We start from the raw sequence: 23,300 nt of genomic DNA, 5'->3' as shown, positions 1-23,300 counted from the left end.
TAGATTTATATTTATCATATTATGAAGTATTAATCTATAATTGGTTTATTTAAAATATTAGAATCAAGACGAGTAAAAATTTTTATAGTCTATGGAGGTAATCATATTATTTTTCCCTTTAAAGCCATTAACTTTGTAAATTATATTAATTTTCTAATATTCAGTCATCCTCTTTTTCCTAGAATAAATTCTGCTTAATCATGAATATATTCTTATTTAAATGAATTGTTATATTTATTTTCTAATATTTTATTTAGGATTTTAATATTAGAATTAAAAATTAAAATCAGTCTAGATCTTTTTTGTAAGTATATTCCCTGCCAAGTTTTGATGTTACATTTACTTTCAAGAAAAAAATGTGCAAGTTTTTCTCATTTTTCAATGCTTTGTTAATAGTTTTAAAAGAGCTGAAAATGTCTGTTATTTATTAAAGGCTGTATAAATTCCCTTATAGAATTATCTAAAGCTATTCTGGAGAATGGCTTATTGACAAGTAACTATATTAGTTTGCAGGGGCTGTGATAACAGAGTACCACAAACCGAGTGGTTTAAATGACAATATTTTTATTATCTCACAAATCTGGAAGCCAGAATTCTGAAATCAAGGTGTGGGCAGGCCCATGTTCCTGCTGACGGTTATGGGGAAGGACCTGTTCCAGGCCTCCCAGCTTCTCGCAGTTCCTTGGCATGAGGTGCAAACCCCCCATCTTCACATGGTGTTCTCCCCGTGTGCCTGTGTCTGTGTCCAAATGTCCCTTTCTCTGGGGACACCAGCCTTGCTGGATCAGGGCCACCCTGCTACAGTAGGACCCCACCTGCCATGACCCTATTTCCAAATAAGGTCCCATTCTGAAGTGCTGGGGGTGAGGACTTCAGTATATGAATTTTGGAGGATACAATTGAACCTGTGACAACAACTTTATTTATTCTTGCAAATCCCTCTATTTAAGCTTTTAAACTCTTTTGGAGTTAGTTCTGGTAAGTTACATTTTTCTAGGACATTATCCATTTCTTAAATGTTTTCAAATATATTTGAATAGAATTGATCAAGTAAATCTTTATGATTTGTTTAATTTTCTGTTTCTAGTTATTTATCCCTTATTACTTTTTCTTTGCAGTGTTTAAAAAACTTTTTTCCTTATCTTATTTAATGGTTTACAGATTCTACTCCACCCCTATCTCCCCACAACGTTTTTGGATTTATTTCTCCATTATGCTGTATTTCTTTTTTAAAATCAATGACTATATATTTTATCTTTGTAAATGCCTTCTTTATCCTTTTCAGTTTATTTTTCTTTAAATGACTAAATACATTTATTTAATTAAAAATAATTTTATGGTAAAATTGATTTTTTTACTCTTTTAGTGTATAAGACCATGAACTATAACATAACAATCCATATATGTATATAGATTCATAAACAGGACAGACAGCTGTTCTATGACCTAAAGCAAAACAAAATTTTAAAAAAGCCTTTCATGGTATTGGCATCCCCAACCCCATCCCTATAACCCCATCAACCACTGATCTGCTCTTCCTCACTATAGCTATGTCTTTTAGAAAATTAAATACTAATAAAGTCATATGGTATATAAACTTTTGAGACTGGCTACTTACACTAAGCACAATGCCTTTGAGATTCATTCAAATTGTTCTTTGTATCGATATTTTGTTTGTTTTATTACTGAGTCATCTTCCATCACATGGATGTAGCATAGACTGTCTATCCATTCACCCACTGGAGGCCATCTGTGTTTTTCCCAGTTCGGGTGATTGTGAATGTAGCTGCTATGTACATTTGTGTACAGGTGTTTGCATGAACATTAGCTTTCTTTTCTATAGGATAATCCCCAAGAGTGGGATTGCTGGGTCATATAGTAAATATGTCTATGACTTTTTAAGAAAATGCCAAACTGTTTTCTAAGTGACTGTACCATTTTACCTTCCCATTATGAACTATAAGGGCCACATACTTCTAAACACTGTTTTACAGAGGGACACTGTGAAGCGTGTTTGAGCAATGTGTGGGAAAATCAGCATGGAGTTGTCTCTTTGAAACACTGTCTTTAGAAGTGTGTGGTTCTTGTAGTCTGTTCTCCTGGGAGACCTGTTTCAAGAATGTTCTCTGGATGCACGAGCAACTAATTTTGTGCATTTACATTTACCTGATATGTTTTTGTCCATCTTTTGGTGCATCTTATGTATGCAGTTATGAATTGGGTTTTACTTTGTGATATAATCTGAAAATCCTTTTTCTACAAAACAGATGAGGAGAGCACATAATTATTTATGGGCCAAATATATTAAGTCTGAGTTTTGTCTCAATTTATTTTTTTCTCTCAAATTCTTTTTAACTCTTTCATGTCTGTTTCATTTTAGTTGCCTGTCTCAATTCTAATCTTCCATGTCCCTTAGTATGTTTTCTTCTCATGTACTTTCCCATGTGTTCTTTAGTTATTTCATCATCTTGAATTTCTGCTTTGTGATCTTCCCTCACATGTGTTATTGCTTTATAAAGTGTTTTCTTTTTTAACTTATTCATAGAAAGACATTTTGTTACTAATGTTATGGAAACATTTTGCTGATGGATATTCTTTGCCTGGTAAATTCTGCTGGTCTTACTTTTATTTCCTGATTTTATCTTTGTATTGACACTGTGCCGGCAACCTTTCTGCTCACCGTGTGGTGAGGTGGATTTTCCTTGCTTAGATATTTTCAGGAGGTTCCTTCAGGGAGTGTTTTCCTGGGAACTGCAGCCTCACTCTCTGGGTGTTTTCATGGCCCTTCGCCATGTCATCCCGGGCTATGTCCGCTCAGTGCTCCTCCCTTCCCCAGCTGTGGTGTCCATAGGGATAGAGTCCGTTGCTCCTGAGGGTGGCCCTGGCCTACAGGAAATGCAGTGTTTGCCGCTGCCTGCTGATCTCTGCAGCTACTGAAGCCTCCCTTCCAGTTTCAGACTCTCTGGCACTTGCCTCACATGGTTATGAACAGATTTTAGTTTATTTTGACAGTCCTTACACAAATTCAGTCTACAGATCATGGCTATGTCTTACTCTTTCTGAAGATGGAGTTTGTGCCTTTTTTCTATTCATGGTGTTATTTTTGCAGTCTATCTGGAAGGAGAGGGGAGAAGTCACTGTCACACCACCCCCATGTCTGCACAAGTCGGTGGTGATCTGGCAAAGGCAGCGGGGTCTGTGTGGCCCGTGCCTTTGTTTCTAAGCTAAGATCCCCAATCGCCCCAGTGTCTCCTCTCACCACTCTGACCACATGCCTTGTGTCCAAGGATCATTCTGTGCAGTCTCAACTGCTGTCATTCCTAATAACGGGTAGACAAGCTGGCTCTGGATACTAAGATTTTAGGATGGAACACTGTCATTCAAACAGCTCTGCTTTGTTGTGCTACTGTGTCTGTCCCTTATCTTTCCCCCCTCCTCCTGGCCTCCAGCTTTCCCCAGGCTCGCCAGGGCCCAGAGACGGCCCACAGCGAGCTGAGCGGCTCACAGAGATGCTTGGCCACCTCTTCTTGGATCATCAATACTTCATGGAGACTGATCCTTCTGCCTGAAGAGCAGCTGAGAACAGTTTGCCCAGCCATGCTTACAGGTTCTGCAACAGTGTCACACATTCTTTGACACTTTATTTCAGATTCTTCCAGGGCCATTTGCTTAAGTCTCACCACATGTCATGAATTTGTCAAGCACCTTCATGAGGTTGTCTTCCTCTGAAGATTTGGAACACAGATGCCCATGGGTGCTAGGCGGGGTCACCGTCAGTGCCAGAGCCTCACGCCTGCTACTCTGTCCGGAGCCCCTCCTGCTGGCTCTGTCCGGATGGTGATGAGGAGGTGGCCAGGCTGGAGGGCTCTGTGGGGAGCATTGCCTGCCAAGGGAGCCATGGAGGGCTCTGATGCCCCAGGCCAGTCTCCCCTGGGACGGCTGTCATCACGCCCCCTTCCCCAGGGCCTCTGTGCGGGCCAAGTGCCCTGGTCTATCTGCTAATAGAAACCTCACGCAGCAACAAACATACTTCCCCACAGTTCCTGTTCCCTTCCCTCATGACGAGATGCACAGTTCATCTTCCGGAAAGAAGCACTCAGCGCTTGGCATGATTTCCTCAAGACAGTCAATTTGCTGAGCCATTCCCAAGGAAAGGAAAAGTCCTTCGTTGCCAAGTGCCAGGAGGGAAGAGAGATGGGGGCTCTTCAGAGCCAGTACGTGTGGTCTGGCTGAGGGTCCCCAGCCCATCGACACGCCCCCACCCGCTCTCCCACCTGTCTGCTCCCTGGCACACTTCACCTGACACTAGCTCTGTTTTTAGGGCTTCCCGGTGTCCCCACATCCCGGGACCCCAACCACTCTGCAGTCAAGGAGCTCTTGGCACACCCCACAGGCTTCTCCATTTTTAGGTGGCTCCCCCATCTGCAGCTTTTAACCCAGCTGGTCAGCCTCATTGTGTTTTTTATTACAAATGTAATGCAGGCTAATTGCAAGAAAATGCAAATAACGCAGAAGTATATTGAGTACAATATAAAATGTTCTTCATTGCTTTCCCTCAATGGCAATATCCATTTTCAGAGGTAACTGCTATTTATTGTAGGTTCTGTTGGTGCTGCCTAGATTTTCTTCACCTGGCCAGGGCACTCACCCCAGCTGCCCTACCTGGAGCCTCACCCTCCACAGCAGTGATCTGTGTCATCCAGAAATGTCTGGGAGGTTGTGCCTTTCCCTCCAGGCAGCCCCCCACTACTCAGTTACTGAAGAGTACAGGGACAGAAGCCCACCCTCCTTTGTTTGAGGTGGGGCCACTGTGGGGCCATCCACCTCCCAGAGCTCCCCATGGGACCAGGCTGAGGATCCACCACCTTGCCGGGCCTCTTCCTGCCTGCTCCTGCTCCCCTCGGCCCTTGCACTTTCTTGGAAAGTCCCTTGCACATAAGCATGAGCGTATACTGTGTAATGCACATGCACAAGTACACACAGGTATTCATAGAAAGGAGCTCACGCCTGCCTGAAGTATTGGGTGACTTGCTTTTTCGCTCGACAGCATACCACAGCCACCTCTGAGTAGTAGTCTACTTTATTTTTCGATGGCAGCAGAATTCCCCCTGGAATTGACCCAGAACCCCATTAGTGGAATTTATTTCATTCATTCATTAGGCTCATGGTTGATGAAGTGCTACTGCATGCCAGGTGCTGCTTTAAGCACAGTGCTATCTCCAGTTGTTCTCTTTTACAAACAGAGTGAATATTTTTTTTTTGACTGTACAAAAATCATGGACTTTATTATACATTAAAAAATCTTCTAATAGCATATTTCCTGAAGCCTTGTCAGCAAATACTTATTTTGACAAAATGAAAAAATAAGTTTTCCGCCCCACATGTACACCATGATCACATAAAATTGAGTTCTTCAAATCTAGTTCTAAAGCAAAATGTTGCATGATTTTTAATTGTACATTGCATGATTAACAGTATCAGTGAAATAAGAATTAACCAATTCACTTACATTACAAAATCACCAACTATACAAAGCAATTTTGCCAGAGTGAATATTTTTGAGAGCATATTTGAGCATTTGTGTAAGTGGTTTTGGAGGACAGATTCTCAGAAATGGAACTGAGGGTCACAGGGAAACTGCACTCACGGTGTGAATGGGTCCTTTTTAAGGTCATGTGCCTCCTTCAGCCCCAGCAACAGCTCCTTGCTTCACGCTTGCGCTCTTTTCCTGCCCCTCCTTGGGAGCCCCCCATCTCCCCCCCCCCCCCCGCCCCGCCTTCCCCACACACCCGGGAACACGGGAGCCCCCAGGCTGAGGCTCCCTGCTCTGTCTCTCCGCTCTTTCCGGTTCCTCAGGCACTTGGGGACACCAAGGACTCCCAACCAGTGTCCTCTTGGGTCCCTATTTACGGAGAAGGATGTTGAGACTCAGACAGGGTAAGGGACCCACGCTTCTGACCACGCATCCCAGTTCCTCCCAAACATCTCCACTGTCCTGTCCCAGAGGCACTTCTAATTCAGTGTCCCAAGTTATTCTCTTAACCTCTGCCCCCAAACTTGCCTTTCTGTTCTCGAAAATACGCACTCAGGGCAAAGTGTCCCATGATCTTTCAGCTGGTTCTCCCTCCCCCGTCCTCAGGCATGGGTCCTCCTAGCAGAACCTCTGATGGCTCCTAAGCCTGTCATCCTCCAGGGTGGCTGTCAGCACCCCTCTCTGACTCTCACAGCCCGTGGGGGACTCAGAGGCAGTTGCAATCCGGCTCAGGTTACTCCACCCAGTTGTCTTTTGGGTCCTCAGGCCCTTGGGACCAGCACCACACACAGCTGTGTGTCCTCTCCAGCTGACTGCCCCAGCTCAGGCCGCTGCAGCCCACCCTGTGCAGCCTCCTTCCACCTGGCACGGCCTCCTCCCTTGGCCCTGGACAGCCATCCCCTCTCTCCCGGCACAGCCAGTGCTCGGTGGGATGCACCAATGCATGAGTAGGACAGCAGAGAGCCGAACAGCGGTTCCAAGTGTGATGGAAATGGGAGAGGAAGGGAGAGCCAGCCACCTGGGCTGTGCTGGAGACATAAGACCTGCCAGGTCACTCTGTTGCCTGGCTTCAGGTGCCTTATTACAAATCGAAGGCAACAGATATAGGGTCTCAGTAGTCCTTCCAAGAGAGGAATTCTCTAGGGGTCTAAGAGTATTCAGAGAAAATTTAGGAGAACAAACCATTTTTACTAAGTCTTTGTTCTTTTCTGGGCTGTGTCTGCGTTGGGCACATGCTTATGCCCCCAGTGCTCATTGGGACACCCGTGTGCGCAGCAGGTGGTGCAAAAGTGCCTCACACATGAGTGGGAATCTGTGCTTCCTCATCAGGAAAACATAACTGTCCTGATGTAGCAATGTCATTTGATTTTATTTTCTGGAGAAATGTTTAAATTGGAATGATTGATATACTGCTGGTGGCCATAATTAGTTGCTAAACCTTTTTGGAGGGCAGTTTAGTAATCTATATGGAAAGCCTTAAAATTATCCATGTGATTAATTTTATTCATTAAAATTTTAAAGAAATAATTAATTAAAGATGTATGATAAGATTTAGCTGGCAGGTTGGTCTTTGCAAGGGCTATTTGAAATACAAAAAAGTTGAAAACAATCTATGTGTCTGACTATGAGGACTGGGTAAATAAATTCCGGAACTTAGACACAGTGGAATTCTGGGTGGCCACTGAAATGCTATCATTGATATATATTTCTGATGTGGAAAAAAGAGTCATATTAAGTATAAGTTATTGCATTGAATCATATTATAAAATAATATATATTTTATTTTAGAATAATTTAGAAGAAAAATGTACACACATATATGTTTAAAAACACCTGGCAGGGTCTTGCTACTCAAAGTGTGGTCTCTGGAGCAGCAGCTTCTGCACCACCCAGCAGCTTGTCAGAAATGCCAGCCTCAGCCCAGCACAGCCCCGTGTGCTCCCTGTGCATCCAACAAACAGGACATCTGTGTGTGGGCTATGAGGGTCTCTATTTCTCCCTTTTGCTTATTTATTTGTGAGAAATGTATATTATTGGCATAACAAAGAAAAAAGATAGATGGATAGTCTCTGTAGAACACACAGGTGAGCTTTGTCATCATGGAACCTTTCTTTGCTCTCTCATCTGGAAGGGCAGACAGCAGGCAGGTCCCTGAGTCCAGGCTGGCTTGCTGCTCTTACTTTAAATCTCACTCCTTCTTGCATGCATTTGACTCCGATAGGGGGGCTCTTGGCCCTGAAGAGTGGAATTTGCAGAATCACTGCTGCTTTCAGAGGGGCTCTGCCACCACCTCCCACGTGGGCACCGGTCAGGCCCTTTGCTGGCCTTCCCCTCCACCGCACTCACCCTGCCACGTGCTCTTCCCGTTAAGATGCAGGCCAGCTTGGTGGATTAGGTCATTTCTTTTCCAGTAAAAGAATTGGCTACTTATGTATTCTTCTGCCGCGCCGATGCCAGACACATTTCTCAGTCCTCCTCCACTGGCCGGAGAAGGCCAGGGACATTCTGTTTCCGCCTGCCTTGCGTCAGCCTCTCAGGCTGTGTGGGGCAGGCGCTCTGCTGGAAGGACGCTGCCCTCGTCCCCACTGCCCAGGAGAACATCTGCCCCAGTTCCAGTGACGTCAGGCAGATGGTCCACCTGCAGAGGAGGCCAGCTGCCTCTGAAGCGTGGCCCTTAGGTCCCTGCACGTAGTGGCAGCTCTCAGAGTGTGAGCTCACACGTGGCTGGCGATGTTCTTGATGTTTCCAGAAGCCCCTGAGACAAGCAAGGTTTTCACGCCCCTGGCAAAGACACAGACTAAGCCCCGCCGCTGCCTCCAGTTGAGCGAGGCGGGAACAGAGGTCGGGTCGGGATCGCCCCACTCGGGTTCTGAAGCGCGAGCCCTGGGAGTTGCCATGTGGCTTGTGGTTGCCCGTAATCAAGGGTGCCCACAGTTTGTAAGGCCCAGAGAAGCACTGAGCAGAGTTACCTTTATTTTTTGCTGAGTACTTACCTTTCTTCAGGGTTTAGGGCCAACTTATGTGGGCGGGTTTGGGGCGGGCACAGGGAATCCAGACATGTAAGACTGGGCCTGCGGCTCCAGGAGCCCTTCCCCTGGTGGGGAGGTCTTGCCAGCCGCAGGGCACGTGACGCTGGCCTTCTCACGCCGCTGCCCATGATGCCCGGGTTCCTGGGGACATGCTGGGGCTGGGTGGGGCCACCCTCCTGGTGCACATGACAGCAGCTCCAAGGATAAACGCTGAGGGGCCCGGACTGGGAGAGGGGACTGCTGGGAGGACATCAGGACCACTGTGTCCTCATTTTCAGGAAGGGCCACCCAGGAGAGTGGGGCTCCCCAGCCGTGATGGGAGGACAAGCTGGGGCCTTCCCCCAGGCCTTTACCGCGGCGAGGGGCGGGCAGCGCAGAGGCGGATGTGGCTCAGAGCCTCCCGCCCCTGCTTCCTCGTCCCTCGATGTCTGCAGCGCCGGAAGGCGGCAAATGTCCCCTCAGTGTCCTCCACGTGGCCCGTGCCAGCATCGGGCACTGCCGTGCCCCCAGCACCAGCAGGCTCGTCCTGGCCACCCAGGGGCCTCCCCGCCTGCAGAGCTGGCCAGGGAGACGCGGGAGGCCACGCCATCGTACCCTCCACACTGGCCTGTGTGTTCCAAAGTGTCTCACAAAACTGGAGGACACACCTCCCCTCTCCTCTCCGGCTCTTTTACTTCATTTATTTTTATTGTCTTTTATTTCCTTCTGACTCCCATATCTCACTGAGGATGCAGCACAGCTTCAGGCCTCTGCTGACAAGACCGTGTGGAAGGAGCAGCACCCACAGGAGGAGCCGTCCTGGCTGAGGCCACGGCGGCTGCCTGGAAGAGACGAGCAGTTAGTTCAAGCTTCGCCTTCATTATGAGTTAGAATCCCCTGGATGGAAGCAGAGTCTGGAGAGGGCACCTGGGCTCGGCAGGGCTGAAGCAAGGGCAAGGAGGCCTACAACACGGTGTGTGTAGGGACGGTGACAGCTAGGCCACAGGCCTGTGTCAGGGCCAGGGCACCAGGCTGAGCTCTGGCAGGGAGAAGAAAGCCAGAGGCCTGTGTTCTGAATGAGGGCAGCCAAATGGGTGCCTGTTTGGTGCTGAGGGCAGGCCCAAGGAGACACTCAAGTGTTGAGGGAACAAGTGGTGGGACTTACACTTTCATCAGCTTTTCTCAAAATGTGTTAGAGGATAAAGGATCCTGGGTTCAAATAGATTTAGGAAATGCTGCATCAGCCCCAGTTAAATGTGTTCATTTGCTGCAGAACCTCTCAGAACCTTTTATCCAGTTCATCTACATTAGAAATAGAGAGGAAATGTTGGCAGTGTCAAAGTGGGGGAAGGACTCTTTGGGTCACTGATCCCTGAAAGCTGCTGCCTGGGATGGTCTGCCAAGGTAGTTGAAGAGGTGGCCTGAAGGGCCTGGAGGCCAAGGTAGTTGAAGAGGTGGCCTGGAAGGGCCTGGATTAGAGGAGGGAAGAACAGGGAGGGGTGATGTGGTCACTGGGATGGGACCCCAGAACCTGCTCCAGGCCAGTGGGGATGCTAGGAGGTGGGTGGCCAGTGGTCAAGGTGGGGTTCTAGCTGGGGTGACGCCTGGTTGCTGCATGGTCACCATGATCAGTGCTTCTTGGCTGGCCAGGGCACCCTGAAGCCAGGCAGAACAAGGACACCTGCAGGCCACAAGCTGTGGGAAGGACTTGGGCTCCTCCAGGTCCTGCAGAGCACAGGCTGGGCAAGCCGTGGCTGCGCCTCGTGGCTGCCGGTGCCTTTCTTTCCAGTTACCCCTTTCCTTGCCCAGGAGAGAGAAGCCGCAGAAGACTGTCCCACCTCACCACATCGCAGCTTCTTCCTTCCAGGGGCGTCAACCACTGCACTCAGCGCAGCTTGCTGGGCACTGGCTTCCATCAGCCCCCAGCCCTGGTCACCCTGGCAAAGTCCTGCACCGAAGAAGAAAGGCCCCCACCAGCTGTATCCTAATCTCCACCCATTTAATTCTCTGATCTCTGTCCTCTTCTAAGACTCCAGGCTCAGCCCTGGCCCCAAGGCCTCCATCTTCCTCTCTCATTGCCTCTCTGCACCCTGGATTTCAGGCTTTCTAACCCCCTCCACAGGCAGCCAACGCCCATCACCAAATGCCCCAGAAACAGGGAGCTCGGAGCTAGGGCCTCCCTGGGGAGGGCGGGGCCAGGGCGAGGCTCCCGGGCGGGCGGGGGCTGTGGGCAGGGTCTGGGAAAGCTGCGCCCGCTCCCCTAGGTCGGCGGGTGCCACTTAGCCACGCACCCTGGGAGGAGCCCCACCCTGGCCCGCCTTTGTTCACGGTCCGCGCGTCCCGCACAGTTGCCGCCCATGCTCGCACACTGCTCTTGGCGGTCGTGCCCCGGAATAGCGGGGTCTTGGCGCGCCATCTGCACCCCAGCCGAGCGACGCCCGCAGGCTCGCCCCGCTGCACCGTTGTTTGCACGAGGGGCTTTCCGTTCAGAAGGACGCGTGCTCCGGGCAGGGAGCGTGCGCTCTGCAGTCAGCTCCCTGCGGCCCCGACACGCAGGGACCGTGATCCGGGTCCCTCTGTGCAGGCGGCGTGGAGGTGATCAGTCGGGCCTCAGGAAAAGGGAGGTCAGGGCCTCGGTGACATCTCAGGGGAGGGGACCGGAGGATGGCGGGAAAGCTACTGCGCGGGGGAGCTGGGCAGCGGCGGGGCTGCCGGAAGGAAGAGCAGCGCGGAAGGCCGGGTGCGCGGCGCGGCCGGCTGGGAGGCCACGCCCTGGGCTCCCGCGCAGCCTGGGTCTGGCCTGGGGCGCGCGCCGCTGCTCGGCCCGGGCAGGCGGAGCGAGATGGTTTCTGGCTGGGAGGTGCGCCGGGTCTTTCATTTTGGCGATCCCTGCGTGGAGGGCCGTGTGGAGGCGACAGGCTAGAAACAGGTTGCGGGCGGGCGGCCGGGAGTCCGGGGGCGGGGCGGGGTCGCCTGCCTGCTGAAAGGCCAGCCTGCCTGGCTAATTCTTTGTATATATATATATTAGTTGGCCAATTAATTTCTTTCTATTTATAGTAGAGATGGGTCTCACTCTTGCTCAGGCTGGTTTCAAACTCCTGACCTCGAGCAATCCGCCCGCCTCGGCCTCCCGGAGTGCTGGGATTACAGGCGTGAGCCACCGCGCCCGGCTCTCTTGAAACTTCTCACACCCTCCACCTGCAGGACATCACCAGCTTTAGAGGAAACAGGAGTGGGATTCCATTTCCTCCTCTCTGCACCTGTCCAAATGTCCAGGTACGTGCCCCAGACCCCACTGCCGCCTGGGTGGGGCTGGTGGGCAGCCCCAAGGAGACCTGATTGGGAACTCAAGAGACCCCAACGTGCAGCAAGCATGGAGGGGACCAGTCAGGTCTTGGTAGACACCCGTGGCACCTGAGGCAGGGCCTAGTGAAGTGGCATCTCAGGGGCAGGAGCTCGGGAAAGCTGGGGAGCCTGTGCTGCAAGGGGGCGCAGGGCCGAGGAGCCCAGCTCTGCGGCAGAGCAGGATGCAGGACGCCACACGCCCCGCCAGGGCGGGCTCCCTGACCTCTGCCCCCACTGGGCTCAGGCAGTAGGAGCCCCAGCAGGAAGCAGAGAGCCACCCAGTAGCATTTCTTGTCCCAAGTCCTTCCCTCAGGTTTCCATGAGGGTGGCATGGCTTCTGTCAAGCCCCATCTCCAGGGAACAGCCCCCCCTGCCAATGTCCCTTCAGGCCTCTCTGCTTTCTGGCTTCCTTCCCCCCCACACCTCTGTGAAGAGACTATCAGACACTCCGTGCAGTGCTGGGGTCTCAGCTGGTGCCGCCGGCGCGTGCTGCTGCTGCCTGTTCTCCTCAGATCCAGTCCTCGACGGGCATTCACTGAGCACCTCCTGGGCATACTAGGCCTGTTTAGGTGCAAGGACAGGAGGAGTGAGACTTGGGTCCTGGCCTATGGCAGGGCAGGTGGGAATGGGGGAAGGTGGCGGCAGAGCGAGCCGGACCCTGTCACCCCGTGCCCAGTGTGCCCCCCAGCATCGCACCACTCGTGCGGGAAGGGAGAGCAGTGCCTCGGGTGCTGTGGGCTAGTCCCTAAGACGGCCGTGTTGCCTGGGGACTGAGTCCACATTGCACTTAACCACAGTCCGGCACCGTCGTTCCCCATATTTAACAAGATGGTCAATGCATGTGAGATGAAGTTAGATTGTCCTTCTTTGCATGCTCAGGACGGAAGACACGCTCATAGGCAACACACACACACACACACACACACACACACACACGTGAGAAATGAGGACTTCCAAATTCAGAGCTGGCTCTCACAGTGTGCACTGTAGGAAAGTTCTACCTCTCACTCCACTGACATGTCTTGAGTCCCCACTGACAGACCAGGTGGGGCACCCCTTGCCTGGGGGAGCTGTCACCCAGGTGGCCCCCTCAGAGCCCTGGGCCTGGAGGTATGGCCAGGCCGGGTGTGTAGGGCCTTCTCTCAGTCTCTGCCATATCCCCTTCTATACCCACCATGTCCCCCTTGGCCCTCGTAACCAAACCATTTCTTGGACCCAGATCCGTGTGGTCTCCTGGGGCCTCTGCAGCTGTGTGGACCCCATCCCTTCTCCGCAGAGCTGAGGTAGGAGAGGCTCTTCTGGCTGGGGCTCACTCGTGTGCTGTTAAGTCTGCCCTCCACCTGGCCTGGTCCTGAATGGCCACCAGAAGCTGCTACTTCTTGATGTCATTCCAGTAACTGTGGCTGCTCTGTCTGCACCCAGACTAGGGAGGCGGGGGAGGGAAGCAGGAGCTTCAGCCAGAGTTAGTGAGGGCTGAGGAGGAGTTCCCAGCAGTCAGGAGAGCTTGTATTTCTTTTTAAGAATAAGTTTTAGCTCAAAAATGCTACTTCTATCAATCTTTTGCCAGAGAACACCTGTAGGGTGTGGACGTGTGGGCACCCGGGAGAGAGGACAGCAAGGAGCTCGGGCCCGCGTGTGTGTGTGTGTGTGTGTGTGTGTGTGTGTGTGTGTGTGTGCGTGTCCAGCGGGTCCGCCCGGCTCTGCTGCTCTTTGAGTCTAAACTTGTTCTCCCTGACTAGGCCACAGCATCCTGGGGTGGGGGCTGTGTCTGCCCCCCGGCGCCTCCTGCATCCCACCCCACACCCCACCTGTAGAATGAATGATTCAGCAAATGAATAAGTAAATAAGTAATGTTTTCTTGCAGACCTTGCACTTTGCAGAAAAGAGTTGAGGGGGAGTTTTAATTCCCCTGTGCCCTCTCCTTCCACCTATAAATCCCCACGTTGGCCATCTGGGGCTGGGTCACACACGGGCTGGCTGTTATTCCCTCCACTCTTCCCATAGCATCTCACTGGTCCAGTGGTCCCACCAAGAGACATGAAGACTATTGCAATCTCTATGTAAAGAGGGAGAGATGCCTCAGGAATCACAGCTACCTTCCAAGGAGAACAACAGCCATCAAAAGGAACCCTAAGGTCTCTGCTAATCTCTGTTGCCCTTTGGAGGAGAACCTTGATGGGTGTGGACGTGCAGTGGTGGTGAGTTGGAAGCTGAAGCCGAGCAGGGGCTGGGAAGAGTGACAGCACTCTCTAAAGAAGTATGAGGTGCTTGTGGTGAAATGGCTCCATGAAGTCGTCTGGTGACAAGAGGAGCTTCAGATCAAAGGTGACCAGGAGAATACATGCCTCTTGAGGACTTGTAGAAATCGGGGGGAGGCACGGGGCTTTCTAAAATTCCACCCGACCTGCACCTAGGGATACCTGGGACACGACAACGAAGCAGGTGCTGGCGGGGCTGCCATTGCTGCCCCACCCCAGCCTCGAGTGTGGGCACATCACAGCACTGGCACTGTCGGCAGAGGGAACTTTTACATCTTCCCTGTGCTGCTCCCCCACGCCAGTCCTGTGTGTACTTGGGGATGGGGACAGCAATTGTTGTTCCCATTTTACAGATGGAAAAACCATGGCCCACAGAGGGGACATAATTGCCCATACCTAGCAAGTAGTGTCATCAGGACTGTAGCTCAGGGTTCTGAGAGCCCACTGGCCACCCACTCACAGCGGGAGCACCCCGCAGGGGCGCTGAAGGAGCTCCAAACTGGCTTCCTAACCCACGGCATCATCCACTGACGATCCTCTTGGAAAATGTTACATTCCAGCCCTACTTATATCCTTCATAAAAATACATTTTGGGTGGATTAATTCCTACATGCGAAATCCACAATTGCCTTTATTTAAGTCTTTGAGTAAAAAATAGGAGGATAAGTTTATAAATCTATGTTAAAATATTCTTAAGACACAAAAAAGCAATAAATGAAAATAGCAATAAATTTGGCTTCACCAAAACTAAATTTTCCATATGACAAAAGTTAGCACAAACAAGTTTGAAAGACTTTCTACCAACGGGAGAAACGTTTGCTATGTGATATGCATAGCAGAAAAATTGGCCAGGAAATATAAACAAGTCCCGCCGATGGCTAGAAGACCACATGTGAGACACAGGCCAAGGGGCTGAGACGGAGGTGGGCGGGTGTGTGAGCTGTCCACGCCTCGGCCAAGGGGGCCTGAGCCAGGCCTGGGACAACGCCTCGCATCCGTCAAGCCGGCAGATGTTTTGAGTTTGATAGCAGCCAGGTAGAGTCAGGGAGCAGGGAGCAGGTGAGCTCTGCACCGCAGAGGTGTGTAAAAGGCAGACACCCTGGGGCCGCAAGGCAGCGCTTACTGCTGTGTGGTGTGCACACCCAGGAGCCAGCACTTTGTTCCTCAGGGTCCACCTGCAGGCTCCCCCAGGTCACAGGCCTGCAGCTCTGGCTGTCACCCTGAAAGCCAAAAGGTCTGGAAGCAATCTAAAATACCATCTGTAGGAAAATGGCAAAAAGAAACTATGCTGTGCATGTGCCTGTGTTGTGTGTGCACACGTGCGTGTGCGTGCGTGTGTGTGCGTGAGCGTGGGCACTCCCATGCATCGCAGCATGCTGCTGCAACCAAGGTGGGCATGGGTGATCTGCAAGTCTGGTGAAAATGTTCCTTGCACACAAGACAAGGAAATAAAGTATAAAGACAAAAACTCCTCCCCAGCCTTCAAACTCTCCCTGGCATGGCCCTGCCTTAGCTTCCTGCCCTGGCGTCAGCCCACCGCCCTGGCCCTCTGTCCTCTCGCCCCCAGACCTCAGGACTGGCAGGGGCCTTCACTCCACTCCTCCCTCCCCACCACCTGAGCCGGCCTTGAGGCTGTGTCCCAGGGCAGCCCTCACCCTCAGGGGCAGCTGTGGTCCTCCCTGCGACGTGGCAGGTGACCACACACAGCACGTACAGCTGCTACCCACTCCTGCTCTCTGACCCAGCACCTGGCAGGTGGCGAGCCCGCATGGACATCAGCTGACGACGCAGGGGTGATGCGCAGGATTCAGTGGTCATGTCTGTGGGTGCAAACGTGCAGACGCAGGCACACAGAATTGTGCCTCCTCTGGGGTTGTAGATGGTGGCAAAGAGGGATTTGACTTAATAAAAAGGTCTATGTTCTTAACCAAAAATGTAGCCATGTATTCCTTGAGTAATTAAAATACAGATGGTCCCCAGCTTATGAGTCTTTCAACTTAGATTTTTTCGACCAACTTCATGACCTTGGGTCCCTCCTGGGACGTGCGGTGCGCTGAGGAGGCGGGCAACATAGCGAGCCGCAGCCACACGGCCACGGCCCAACGGACAGCGACCCTCTGCAGCGCACTGTGTCGCCAGGTGACCCTGCCAGCCGGGCAAACGCTGTTCTGAGCACGTTGACGTAGGGGAGGCCCAGCCACGATGTTCAGTAGGTTAGGTGGATTATATGCTCTTTCAGTTTGCAATATTTATCTGTACGTAACCGAGTCAGGTTGAGGCAGGTCTGTATAGTAAACGAAAAGGAAATAGGAGGGAAAGATTCTATGCAAAAATGGCATCCTATAATATAAAAAATAAATAGCCCATAAATTTTGAAAAAGCAAACAAATAACTGCGACTATGCTTGGTCCCTGCCTTACATCCAGGCAGCTCTGTCCAGTCGCTGCTGAGCTTGTGGTCTGGGGCAGGAGGGGCTGCAGCCTCCACCACGGCAGCCGAGAGGCCCCTCCGCGGGCACAGAGGGGCCTTCCAGCCGGTCGGCGGAAGGCTGGGAGGCTCTGGGGGACTGAGCAGAGAGCAAAGGCCAGTAATGCACAGGGAGGGTAGACGGGAAGGAGAAGGAAGGGGGAAACAAGAGAAAGCCCCATAGGTGGAGGGGCCCGGCACGCCTCTGCCCCCTCTCCCAGAGGAGGAGGCCCAGCCTCTAACCACTGTTGCCATGGAGGGAGGTGGGCAGTGTGCCAAGGGCTGTCCTGGTCACCATGGACTGGCTGGCTGGGTCCGGAGCTGGTCCTTCACTGCTGGCCAGCTGGCCAGGTGCTTGCCCTGCCTCCGTGCGCCTGTGAAGGAAGAGGTCCAGAGCACATGCTTTGTAAGAACCTCCTGCTCCTCTCGGGAGGGACTTGATGCTTCTCAGATTGTCCTGAAGTCTCGGGACTGCCCTCATCCCAGTGGGCACAGGCCGGCATCTCCTTCCCAGCGCCCTGTGGCTATTCACCCCATCTCACCCTCCTCGGCCTCCTCATGGTGGGCAGTAGGTGCTCAGGGAGCATCTGTCAGATGGAAGGAAATTTGAGGCTGCGGTGAGGGTCACAGCCCGCCGAGCCTCTGCTGCAAGGGACCTTGGAAAGCCCGGGCGATGGAGGGGAAGTCTATCTCCCTTCTCCAGGGACTCTGTAATTACAGCTGGTGATAAACCTGCTGTTTTTCCTAATTAGCAGCCTTAATACCTCATGCAAGCCATTAACAGGCTGGTGCAGTGGATACGCATCTTTAATGTAATTAGAAATGTTGTTAGCCTAATCCGTAATCAATACCCTGGTAATTGCTTCTTCGGGTTTGTATTTAGTCCTTGGGGTCCTGGTGCTGGGAGCAGATGGGGATGTGGAGGTCAGTGGCAGCCTTGCCCACACAGGAGCCCCAGGAGCTGCGGCCACAGGTCAAGCAGGGACATGATGGCCAGAGAGCCGCCACCCAGCCAGCGAGGCCCAGGCCCCAGCGCCGCCTCCTGGGCCCCTGTGGGGTTATGCCAACAACGCCTTCCGCCCCAGCAAGGACTTGGGCTCCAGCTGTAGGACAGGAGGGATTATTTCAGAGACCAGGTCAAAGGGTGGGTCCAGGCCTGGGAACCCTCAGACCACAGGCAGTGCCTGCACAACCCACCCTTCCAGAAGAGTGTGGAGGTGGTGAGGACGGTGCCCGGACTGAAGACGTTCCTCCACAAGCCGCCTCCCGGCTCCTTCGCGCTCCGCCCCGTCCCAGCACAGCCTGTCCCTCAGCGTGCGGGAAAGCTGGGACTGAGCCGGTGGGTGCGGGTCCCTCCCTCTTGGAGCCTGGCGGCAGCACTGGTGGCTCAGGGCAGGCAGGGCGGCAGGAGGGGCGCCTGTCAATGGCAGCCCTTATGAATGGGCTCATCTGACTGTAACCGGAATTAATACTGAGCCTCTGCTTCCGGGAACTTCCCTGGCAGACGGATCTGGGCCGCAGAGGTCTGGGCTGGAATGCTCCAAGAGCTGGCCATAAATCCCTCCCCAAAATGAGGGTGCACAAGCTAATTGCTCTGGGGGTGTACTGCTCACCCCTCGGAGCCAGCTTGCCATCCTGCGTCCTCCCAGGCTCTGCTGCTCACTGGGAATGGAGCCAGGGAGAGGTGGACAGGAGTTGGCAAAGTCACCATGAAGGAAAACATTTTAATTCATTTAATTACGAGCCTCTCAGAAAACTGAGCTCTGTTTCTTCTTGAGCTGGTCAGAGGAAACGAGAAGTGACATTTTCCCGCCCTCACGTCCCTGTTGGCTGAGGAGGCTCCAAGCTGCGAGTGCGGCGTGGGCAGCGGCCAGCTGTGTGTGTTAGGAACTGGGCCGGGGGCAGCAGCCAGGTGAGCGGCCTGCGCTGTGCCCTGGCCACTCCTGGCATCACTCGCTCACAGATGCGGCTGGCGCGATCTCCTCCTTTTTCCCTGAGCAGTGCGTGTGGCATCATGTCCCTTGTGAGTGCTGAGCTGCTGCACTCCTTCTTCCTTTTCCAAGCATGTGTGTGATAGCAAGATGGTCACAGATATGCAACTTCAAATAACAATCATGAACTCTGAAGTAATCACCAAGGAAGCTTTAAATAGCAATCATAATCCCTCACCAGTGTATCTTTACCCATGTGTTGCTCCGTCCACACGTGTCTGCACACGCACCATCTGCATGCCAGGCTCTGCTCCAGCTCCAGAGGCTGTAGCAGGATCCTGCCACCCTGGGGAAGATTGCTGAGTAAGGGCCAACGTCGCTAGGAGCAGGAGAGGGACACACACACACACACACACGAAGCACCTCCCTAACCAATTCCCAACCCTGTGAGCACCTAGTCCCTGGGGGCAGACACCACCAGTAGAAGAGCCCAGGTGTCTGGACTTCTCTCCAGGACAGGTCCCCTAAACCATGTGGCTCCATTTTAATGAGCAGTTATTGGTGCCCAGCTGCTGGGTGCTGGTGGCCACAGACTTCTTGAGGATGCTTCTCACAGTAAGGTGTGTGCCTGGAGGACTGTGGAAACATCTGGACTTCAAGCCTCACTTTAGAAGGCAGCAAGTGGAGGCCAGAGAGGACAGGACACATGGCCAGGCACACAGAGAGCTGGATAAGGAGCCAGCCCTTGGTCTTACCCTGCACTCCCAGGCCAAGGCCCACCTATTCCAGAGAGGGAGTCTAGGGGCAGGGGTGGGACTAATATGTGTGTGGAGGGCCCAGCTGGTTCCTCCCAGGAGGGCAAGGTCCCTGCTGCATCAGGGAGGGACAGATGGTGCCCACTCAGCAGGGAGTTTCTGAAGCTTCCTTAGTTCTTGGGCTTCACTGGGCCTACCTGCCAACAAGCCTGGCCTCTGGCCCTGTGCAGACACTCTCCCAGGACAGGGGCCCCTGCTGGCCTGCTCTAGACACCAGAAGACGGCACCCAGAAGTGTCCAGGAGGCTGGAGCCAGCCAGCCCTGTGCACACGTCCACTTGTTCTCGCAGCAGCTGCTTACTGAGCCTGGGCAGAGACAAGATGACCCATCCTGGGATGCAGGCTATGGGGACTATAAAGCGGGTGACAGGAACAAGAGTGCCCAGGGCTGGTGGGAGGCATCACACAAATGTAGGGTAGGGGCCTCTCTCTGGAGGCAGCCAACAAGGAGAAGCCAGGCTTGCTAACAGCTATCCAGGGCAAGAAGGGCAGAGCAGGGGCCCAGTGGCAGGAATGAGCTTGAAGTGTTCCAGCAAGGAGGAAGAAGATAAGTGAGATGGAGCTGAGTGAGCCAGAAAGGTACAAGGTCTGCAAACCTTGCAGACTGGGGCGTGGGCTCCATTCTAAGTGCAGGAGAGGCTGAGAGGGGATGCCAGGCTGAGCAGGTGGGACTTCCTCCTGGAGGACACAGGAGCCCGAAGAGGGTTTTCAGCAGGGAGCTGGCAGGTTGTTCTTGCTTGTCTTTGGCCTCTTGGCCTGCCTGGGTGCAAATCCCTGCAGGCCTCCCATCCAGCAGCTGCGGGAGCCGCCCCTCCTCTGGGAGCTTGCATAGTGGTGTGGTGCCAGATGCCATCAGCACAGCTCTGCTCCTCCCAGCTGTGAGACCTGGGACAAGGTCATCTCCAATTCTGCAAAATAGGGGTGAAATTTTAGACAATAACCAGCTGCTCCAGCCAAACACCACACAAAAAATGGTGGCCACATCCTTACCCACACCATAAAGGCTGACAGGGAACCCTAGACGTCCCCTGGCCAGGTAATGAAGTGCCCGAGCCCCTGCCAGGTGGGGTCAGATGAGCCGAGTGGGGGCCAGGACCTTTGTCCTCGTCAGGCAGTAACTAGCCCCTCCACCACATGCTGTCACTGGAGGCCACACAGGGAGCAATAGCAGGTGCTCCCTGCCTCCCAGCCGAGGTGCTGTCGTCACGGCCTGGAGGGCAGGGTGCCCGCCCACCCAGCAGCGAGGAGGTGTCACTGGGGGCCAAGCTGGGAACCTGAACTCCCCCCACCCACCCTGCCTCAGTGGTGTCAGGAGGCAGCTCAGCCAGAGGCTTAAATCCAGGTCCAGAGTCTCTTAATATAATACTCAAATCATCCAGGTTTCAATCAAAAATCACTAATAATATCAAGTTCCAGAAGAATTCACCTTGAATGAAAGAGACAATCCATAGATGCCAACGCCAAGATGACAGGTTGTTGAAATGATCCCACAAAGATCTTAAAGCAGCCACCACAAAAGTGCTTCAGTGAGCAATAGCAAGCACATCTGAAACAAATGCAAAAATAAAAAGTCTCAGCAAAGAAACAGAAGACAGAGAGAAAAAACAAATGGAAATATTAGAACTGAAAAAATACAATAACCAAAATTAAAATAACACAATAGTTGAGCTCAACTGCAGAATTGTGGTGAAAAGGAACAAATCAGTGAACTTGAAAAGAAAAACTACAGAAATTTCTTCATCTGAACAACAGAGCTATAATAGATAACAAAGGAAAAAAAGTACCTCAGGAACTTGTGAAATTATAACAAAAGATCTAATTCATTCTGTCAGATTCTCAGACAGAGAGGAAAAATAGTTGGGCCTACAACAGTACTCAAAAATATAATGGCTGAAAACATCCCAAATTTGGCAAAAGATATAAACCTTCAAGAAGCTACTCAAACAGGAAAACCCAAAGAAATCCATACCAAGACACATCACAGTCAAATTTCTGAAATTAAAGATAAAGAAAAAATCTTAAAAGGATGTGGGAGAGTAAAGATGCCCTACAACCTATAAGGGAAACAGCTAGAACAACACATTTGTCATCAGAGAGCACAGAGGCCAGAGAAATGGCAGTTTCCGAGTGCTGAAAGAAAAGAACTGTCAGCTCAGAATTCTAATATCCAGGGAAAATATTCTTCAGGACTAAAGGAGAAATCAAGATACATTAAATGAAGGAAAAGTAATAGAATGTGATAACTGCAGACCTATCCTAGAAGAATGACTAAAGGAAGTTCTCCAAACAGTAAGAAAATATTTTTAAAAGGAATCTTGTAACATCAGGAAGAAAGAAAGAAAATAGCAGGAGTAAAAATATTGGTAGAAATTCTCCTTCTCATTTTCATTTTTCTAAATTATGCTTGACAGTTTGCACAAAAATTATCACCCTGTCTCATGTGTTTCTGAATGCAAATACAGAAAATACTAAGACAATTATACTACAGATATGGGAAGGCAAAGTTACCTAAAGGGAGGTAAGCTTTCTACACTTCACTTAAACTAGAAAAATATTAACAGCAGTAGACTAAGTTATGTATATAAACATAATATAAGAGCAGCCATTGCAAAAGCTGTAAAAAGAGATGCACTCAAAAATGCTGTAGATAAATCAATATAGAATTCTTAAAAATGTTAATCCACATGAAGGCAAGGGGACAAAAACCTAAGAGAAACTAAAAATGGTGAGAAAAAACAGAAAAGAGAAACAAAAATAAATGAACAACTTAAGCCCTAACATATCAATAATAATGTAAAATGCGAATCATCTAAAAACACTAATTAACAGATAGAGATGAATGGGCAAAATGGATTTAAAAATATGATCAAGATATTTGCTATCTACAAAAAGACTCACTTCAAATATAATTATACAGGTAGTTTGGAAATAAAATGATGGAAAAAGATACCTCATGCAAATATCAACCAAAAGAAAGCAGAAGTAACTATATTTATTACTATAGATAAAGTAAACTTTAAAGATAAAGTACACTTTAAAGAAAAGGAAATTACTAGAGAGAGAAAGGGACATTATATAAGGATAGAGGGTATCCACCAAGAAGATATAGCAAGTCTAGATGTGTATGTACCAAATAACATAGCTGGAAAAATATGTGAAGCAACATCTGATAGAACTGAAAGGGAAATAGATAAATCCACAATTATGGTTGGAGACTTCAACATCTCTCTTTCAACAATTCATAGAACTGCTAGATAGAAAAAATCAAAGATATAGAGGAACTCAGTAATACCATCAAACGATAGTATCTACTCAATAGTTACAGAAAACCCTGTGCAGCAACAGCAGAAAACACATTTTTTTCAAGTACCCATGGAATATATTCCAAGATATATCATATCCTGGGCCTTAAAACACACCTCAAAAATATAAAAATTATGTATAGCACATTCTCTGACTACAATGAAATCAAACTAGAACTCAATAATAGAAAGGTAACAGGAAAATCGGTAAACACTTGAAAACAAAATAACACACTTCTAAATAATCCATGAATCAAAGAGGAAATCACAAGGGATATAAAAAACATACATTGGACTAAATAAAAATGAAAATGCAATCTACCAAAATTAGTAGGACACATCCACAATAGTGCTCAGAGGATGATGTGCAGCACTCAATGTCTACCTTGGAGGAGAGTAAATATCTTCAGTCATTAAGCTATGTTTACACCTCAAGAACCTAGAGAAAGAAGAGCAAAATAACCTAAAGCAAGCAGATGCAAAGGAATGGTGAAAATAACAGCAGACGTCAGTGAAATTTAAAAGAAAAAAACTATAGGTAAAACCAATAAAACAAAACACTGATTCTTGGAAAAGATAAAAAATATTGACAAAACTTAAGCAAGACTGACAAAGAAAAAAAAGACAAAACACAAGCCCCCAG

The 23,300-nt window shown here is 50.5% G+C and overlaps 1 long non-coding RNA gene across 1 annotated transcript; it reads left to right on the top strand.

Annotated features, from left to right (window-relative positions):
- Window positions 1-11,314: 11,314 nt before the first annotated feature.
- On the top strand, window positions 11,315-16,078 carry LOC142875682 (uncharacterized). Its single transcript, XR_012922996.1, has 4 exons — window positions 11,315-11,459; window positions 11,602-11,817; window positions 13,106-13,169; window positions 15,890-16,078. It is a non-coding gene; the product is annotated as an uncharacterized LOC142875682 (long non-coding RNA).
- Window positions 16,079-23,300: the final 7,222 nt, after the last annotated feature.

The sequence above is a fragment of the Microcebus murinus genome, chromosome 14 (assembly GCF_040939455.1).
Source record: "Microcebus murinus isolate Inina chromosome 14, M.murinus_Inina_mat1.0, whole genome shotgun sequence".
Lineage (NCBI taxonomy): Eukaryota > Metazoa > Chordata > Mammalia > Primates > Cheirogaleidae > Microcebus > Microcebus murinus.
Note: the sequence above shows the minus strand (reverse complement) of the source record. Positions and strands in the feature narration are given on the sequence as shown.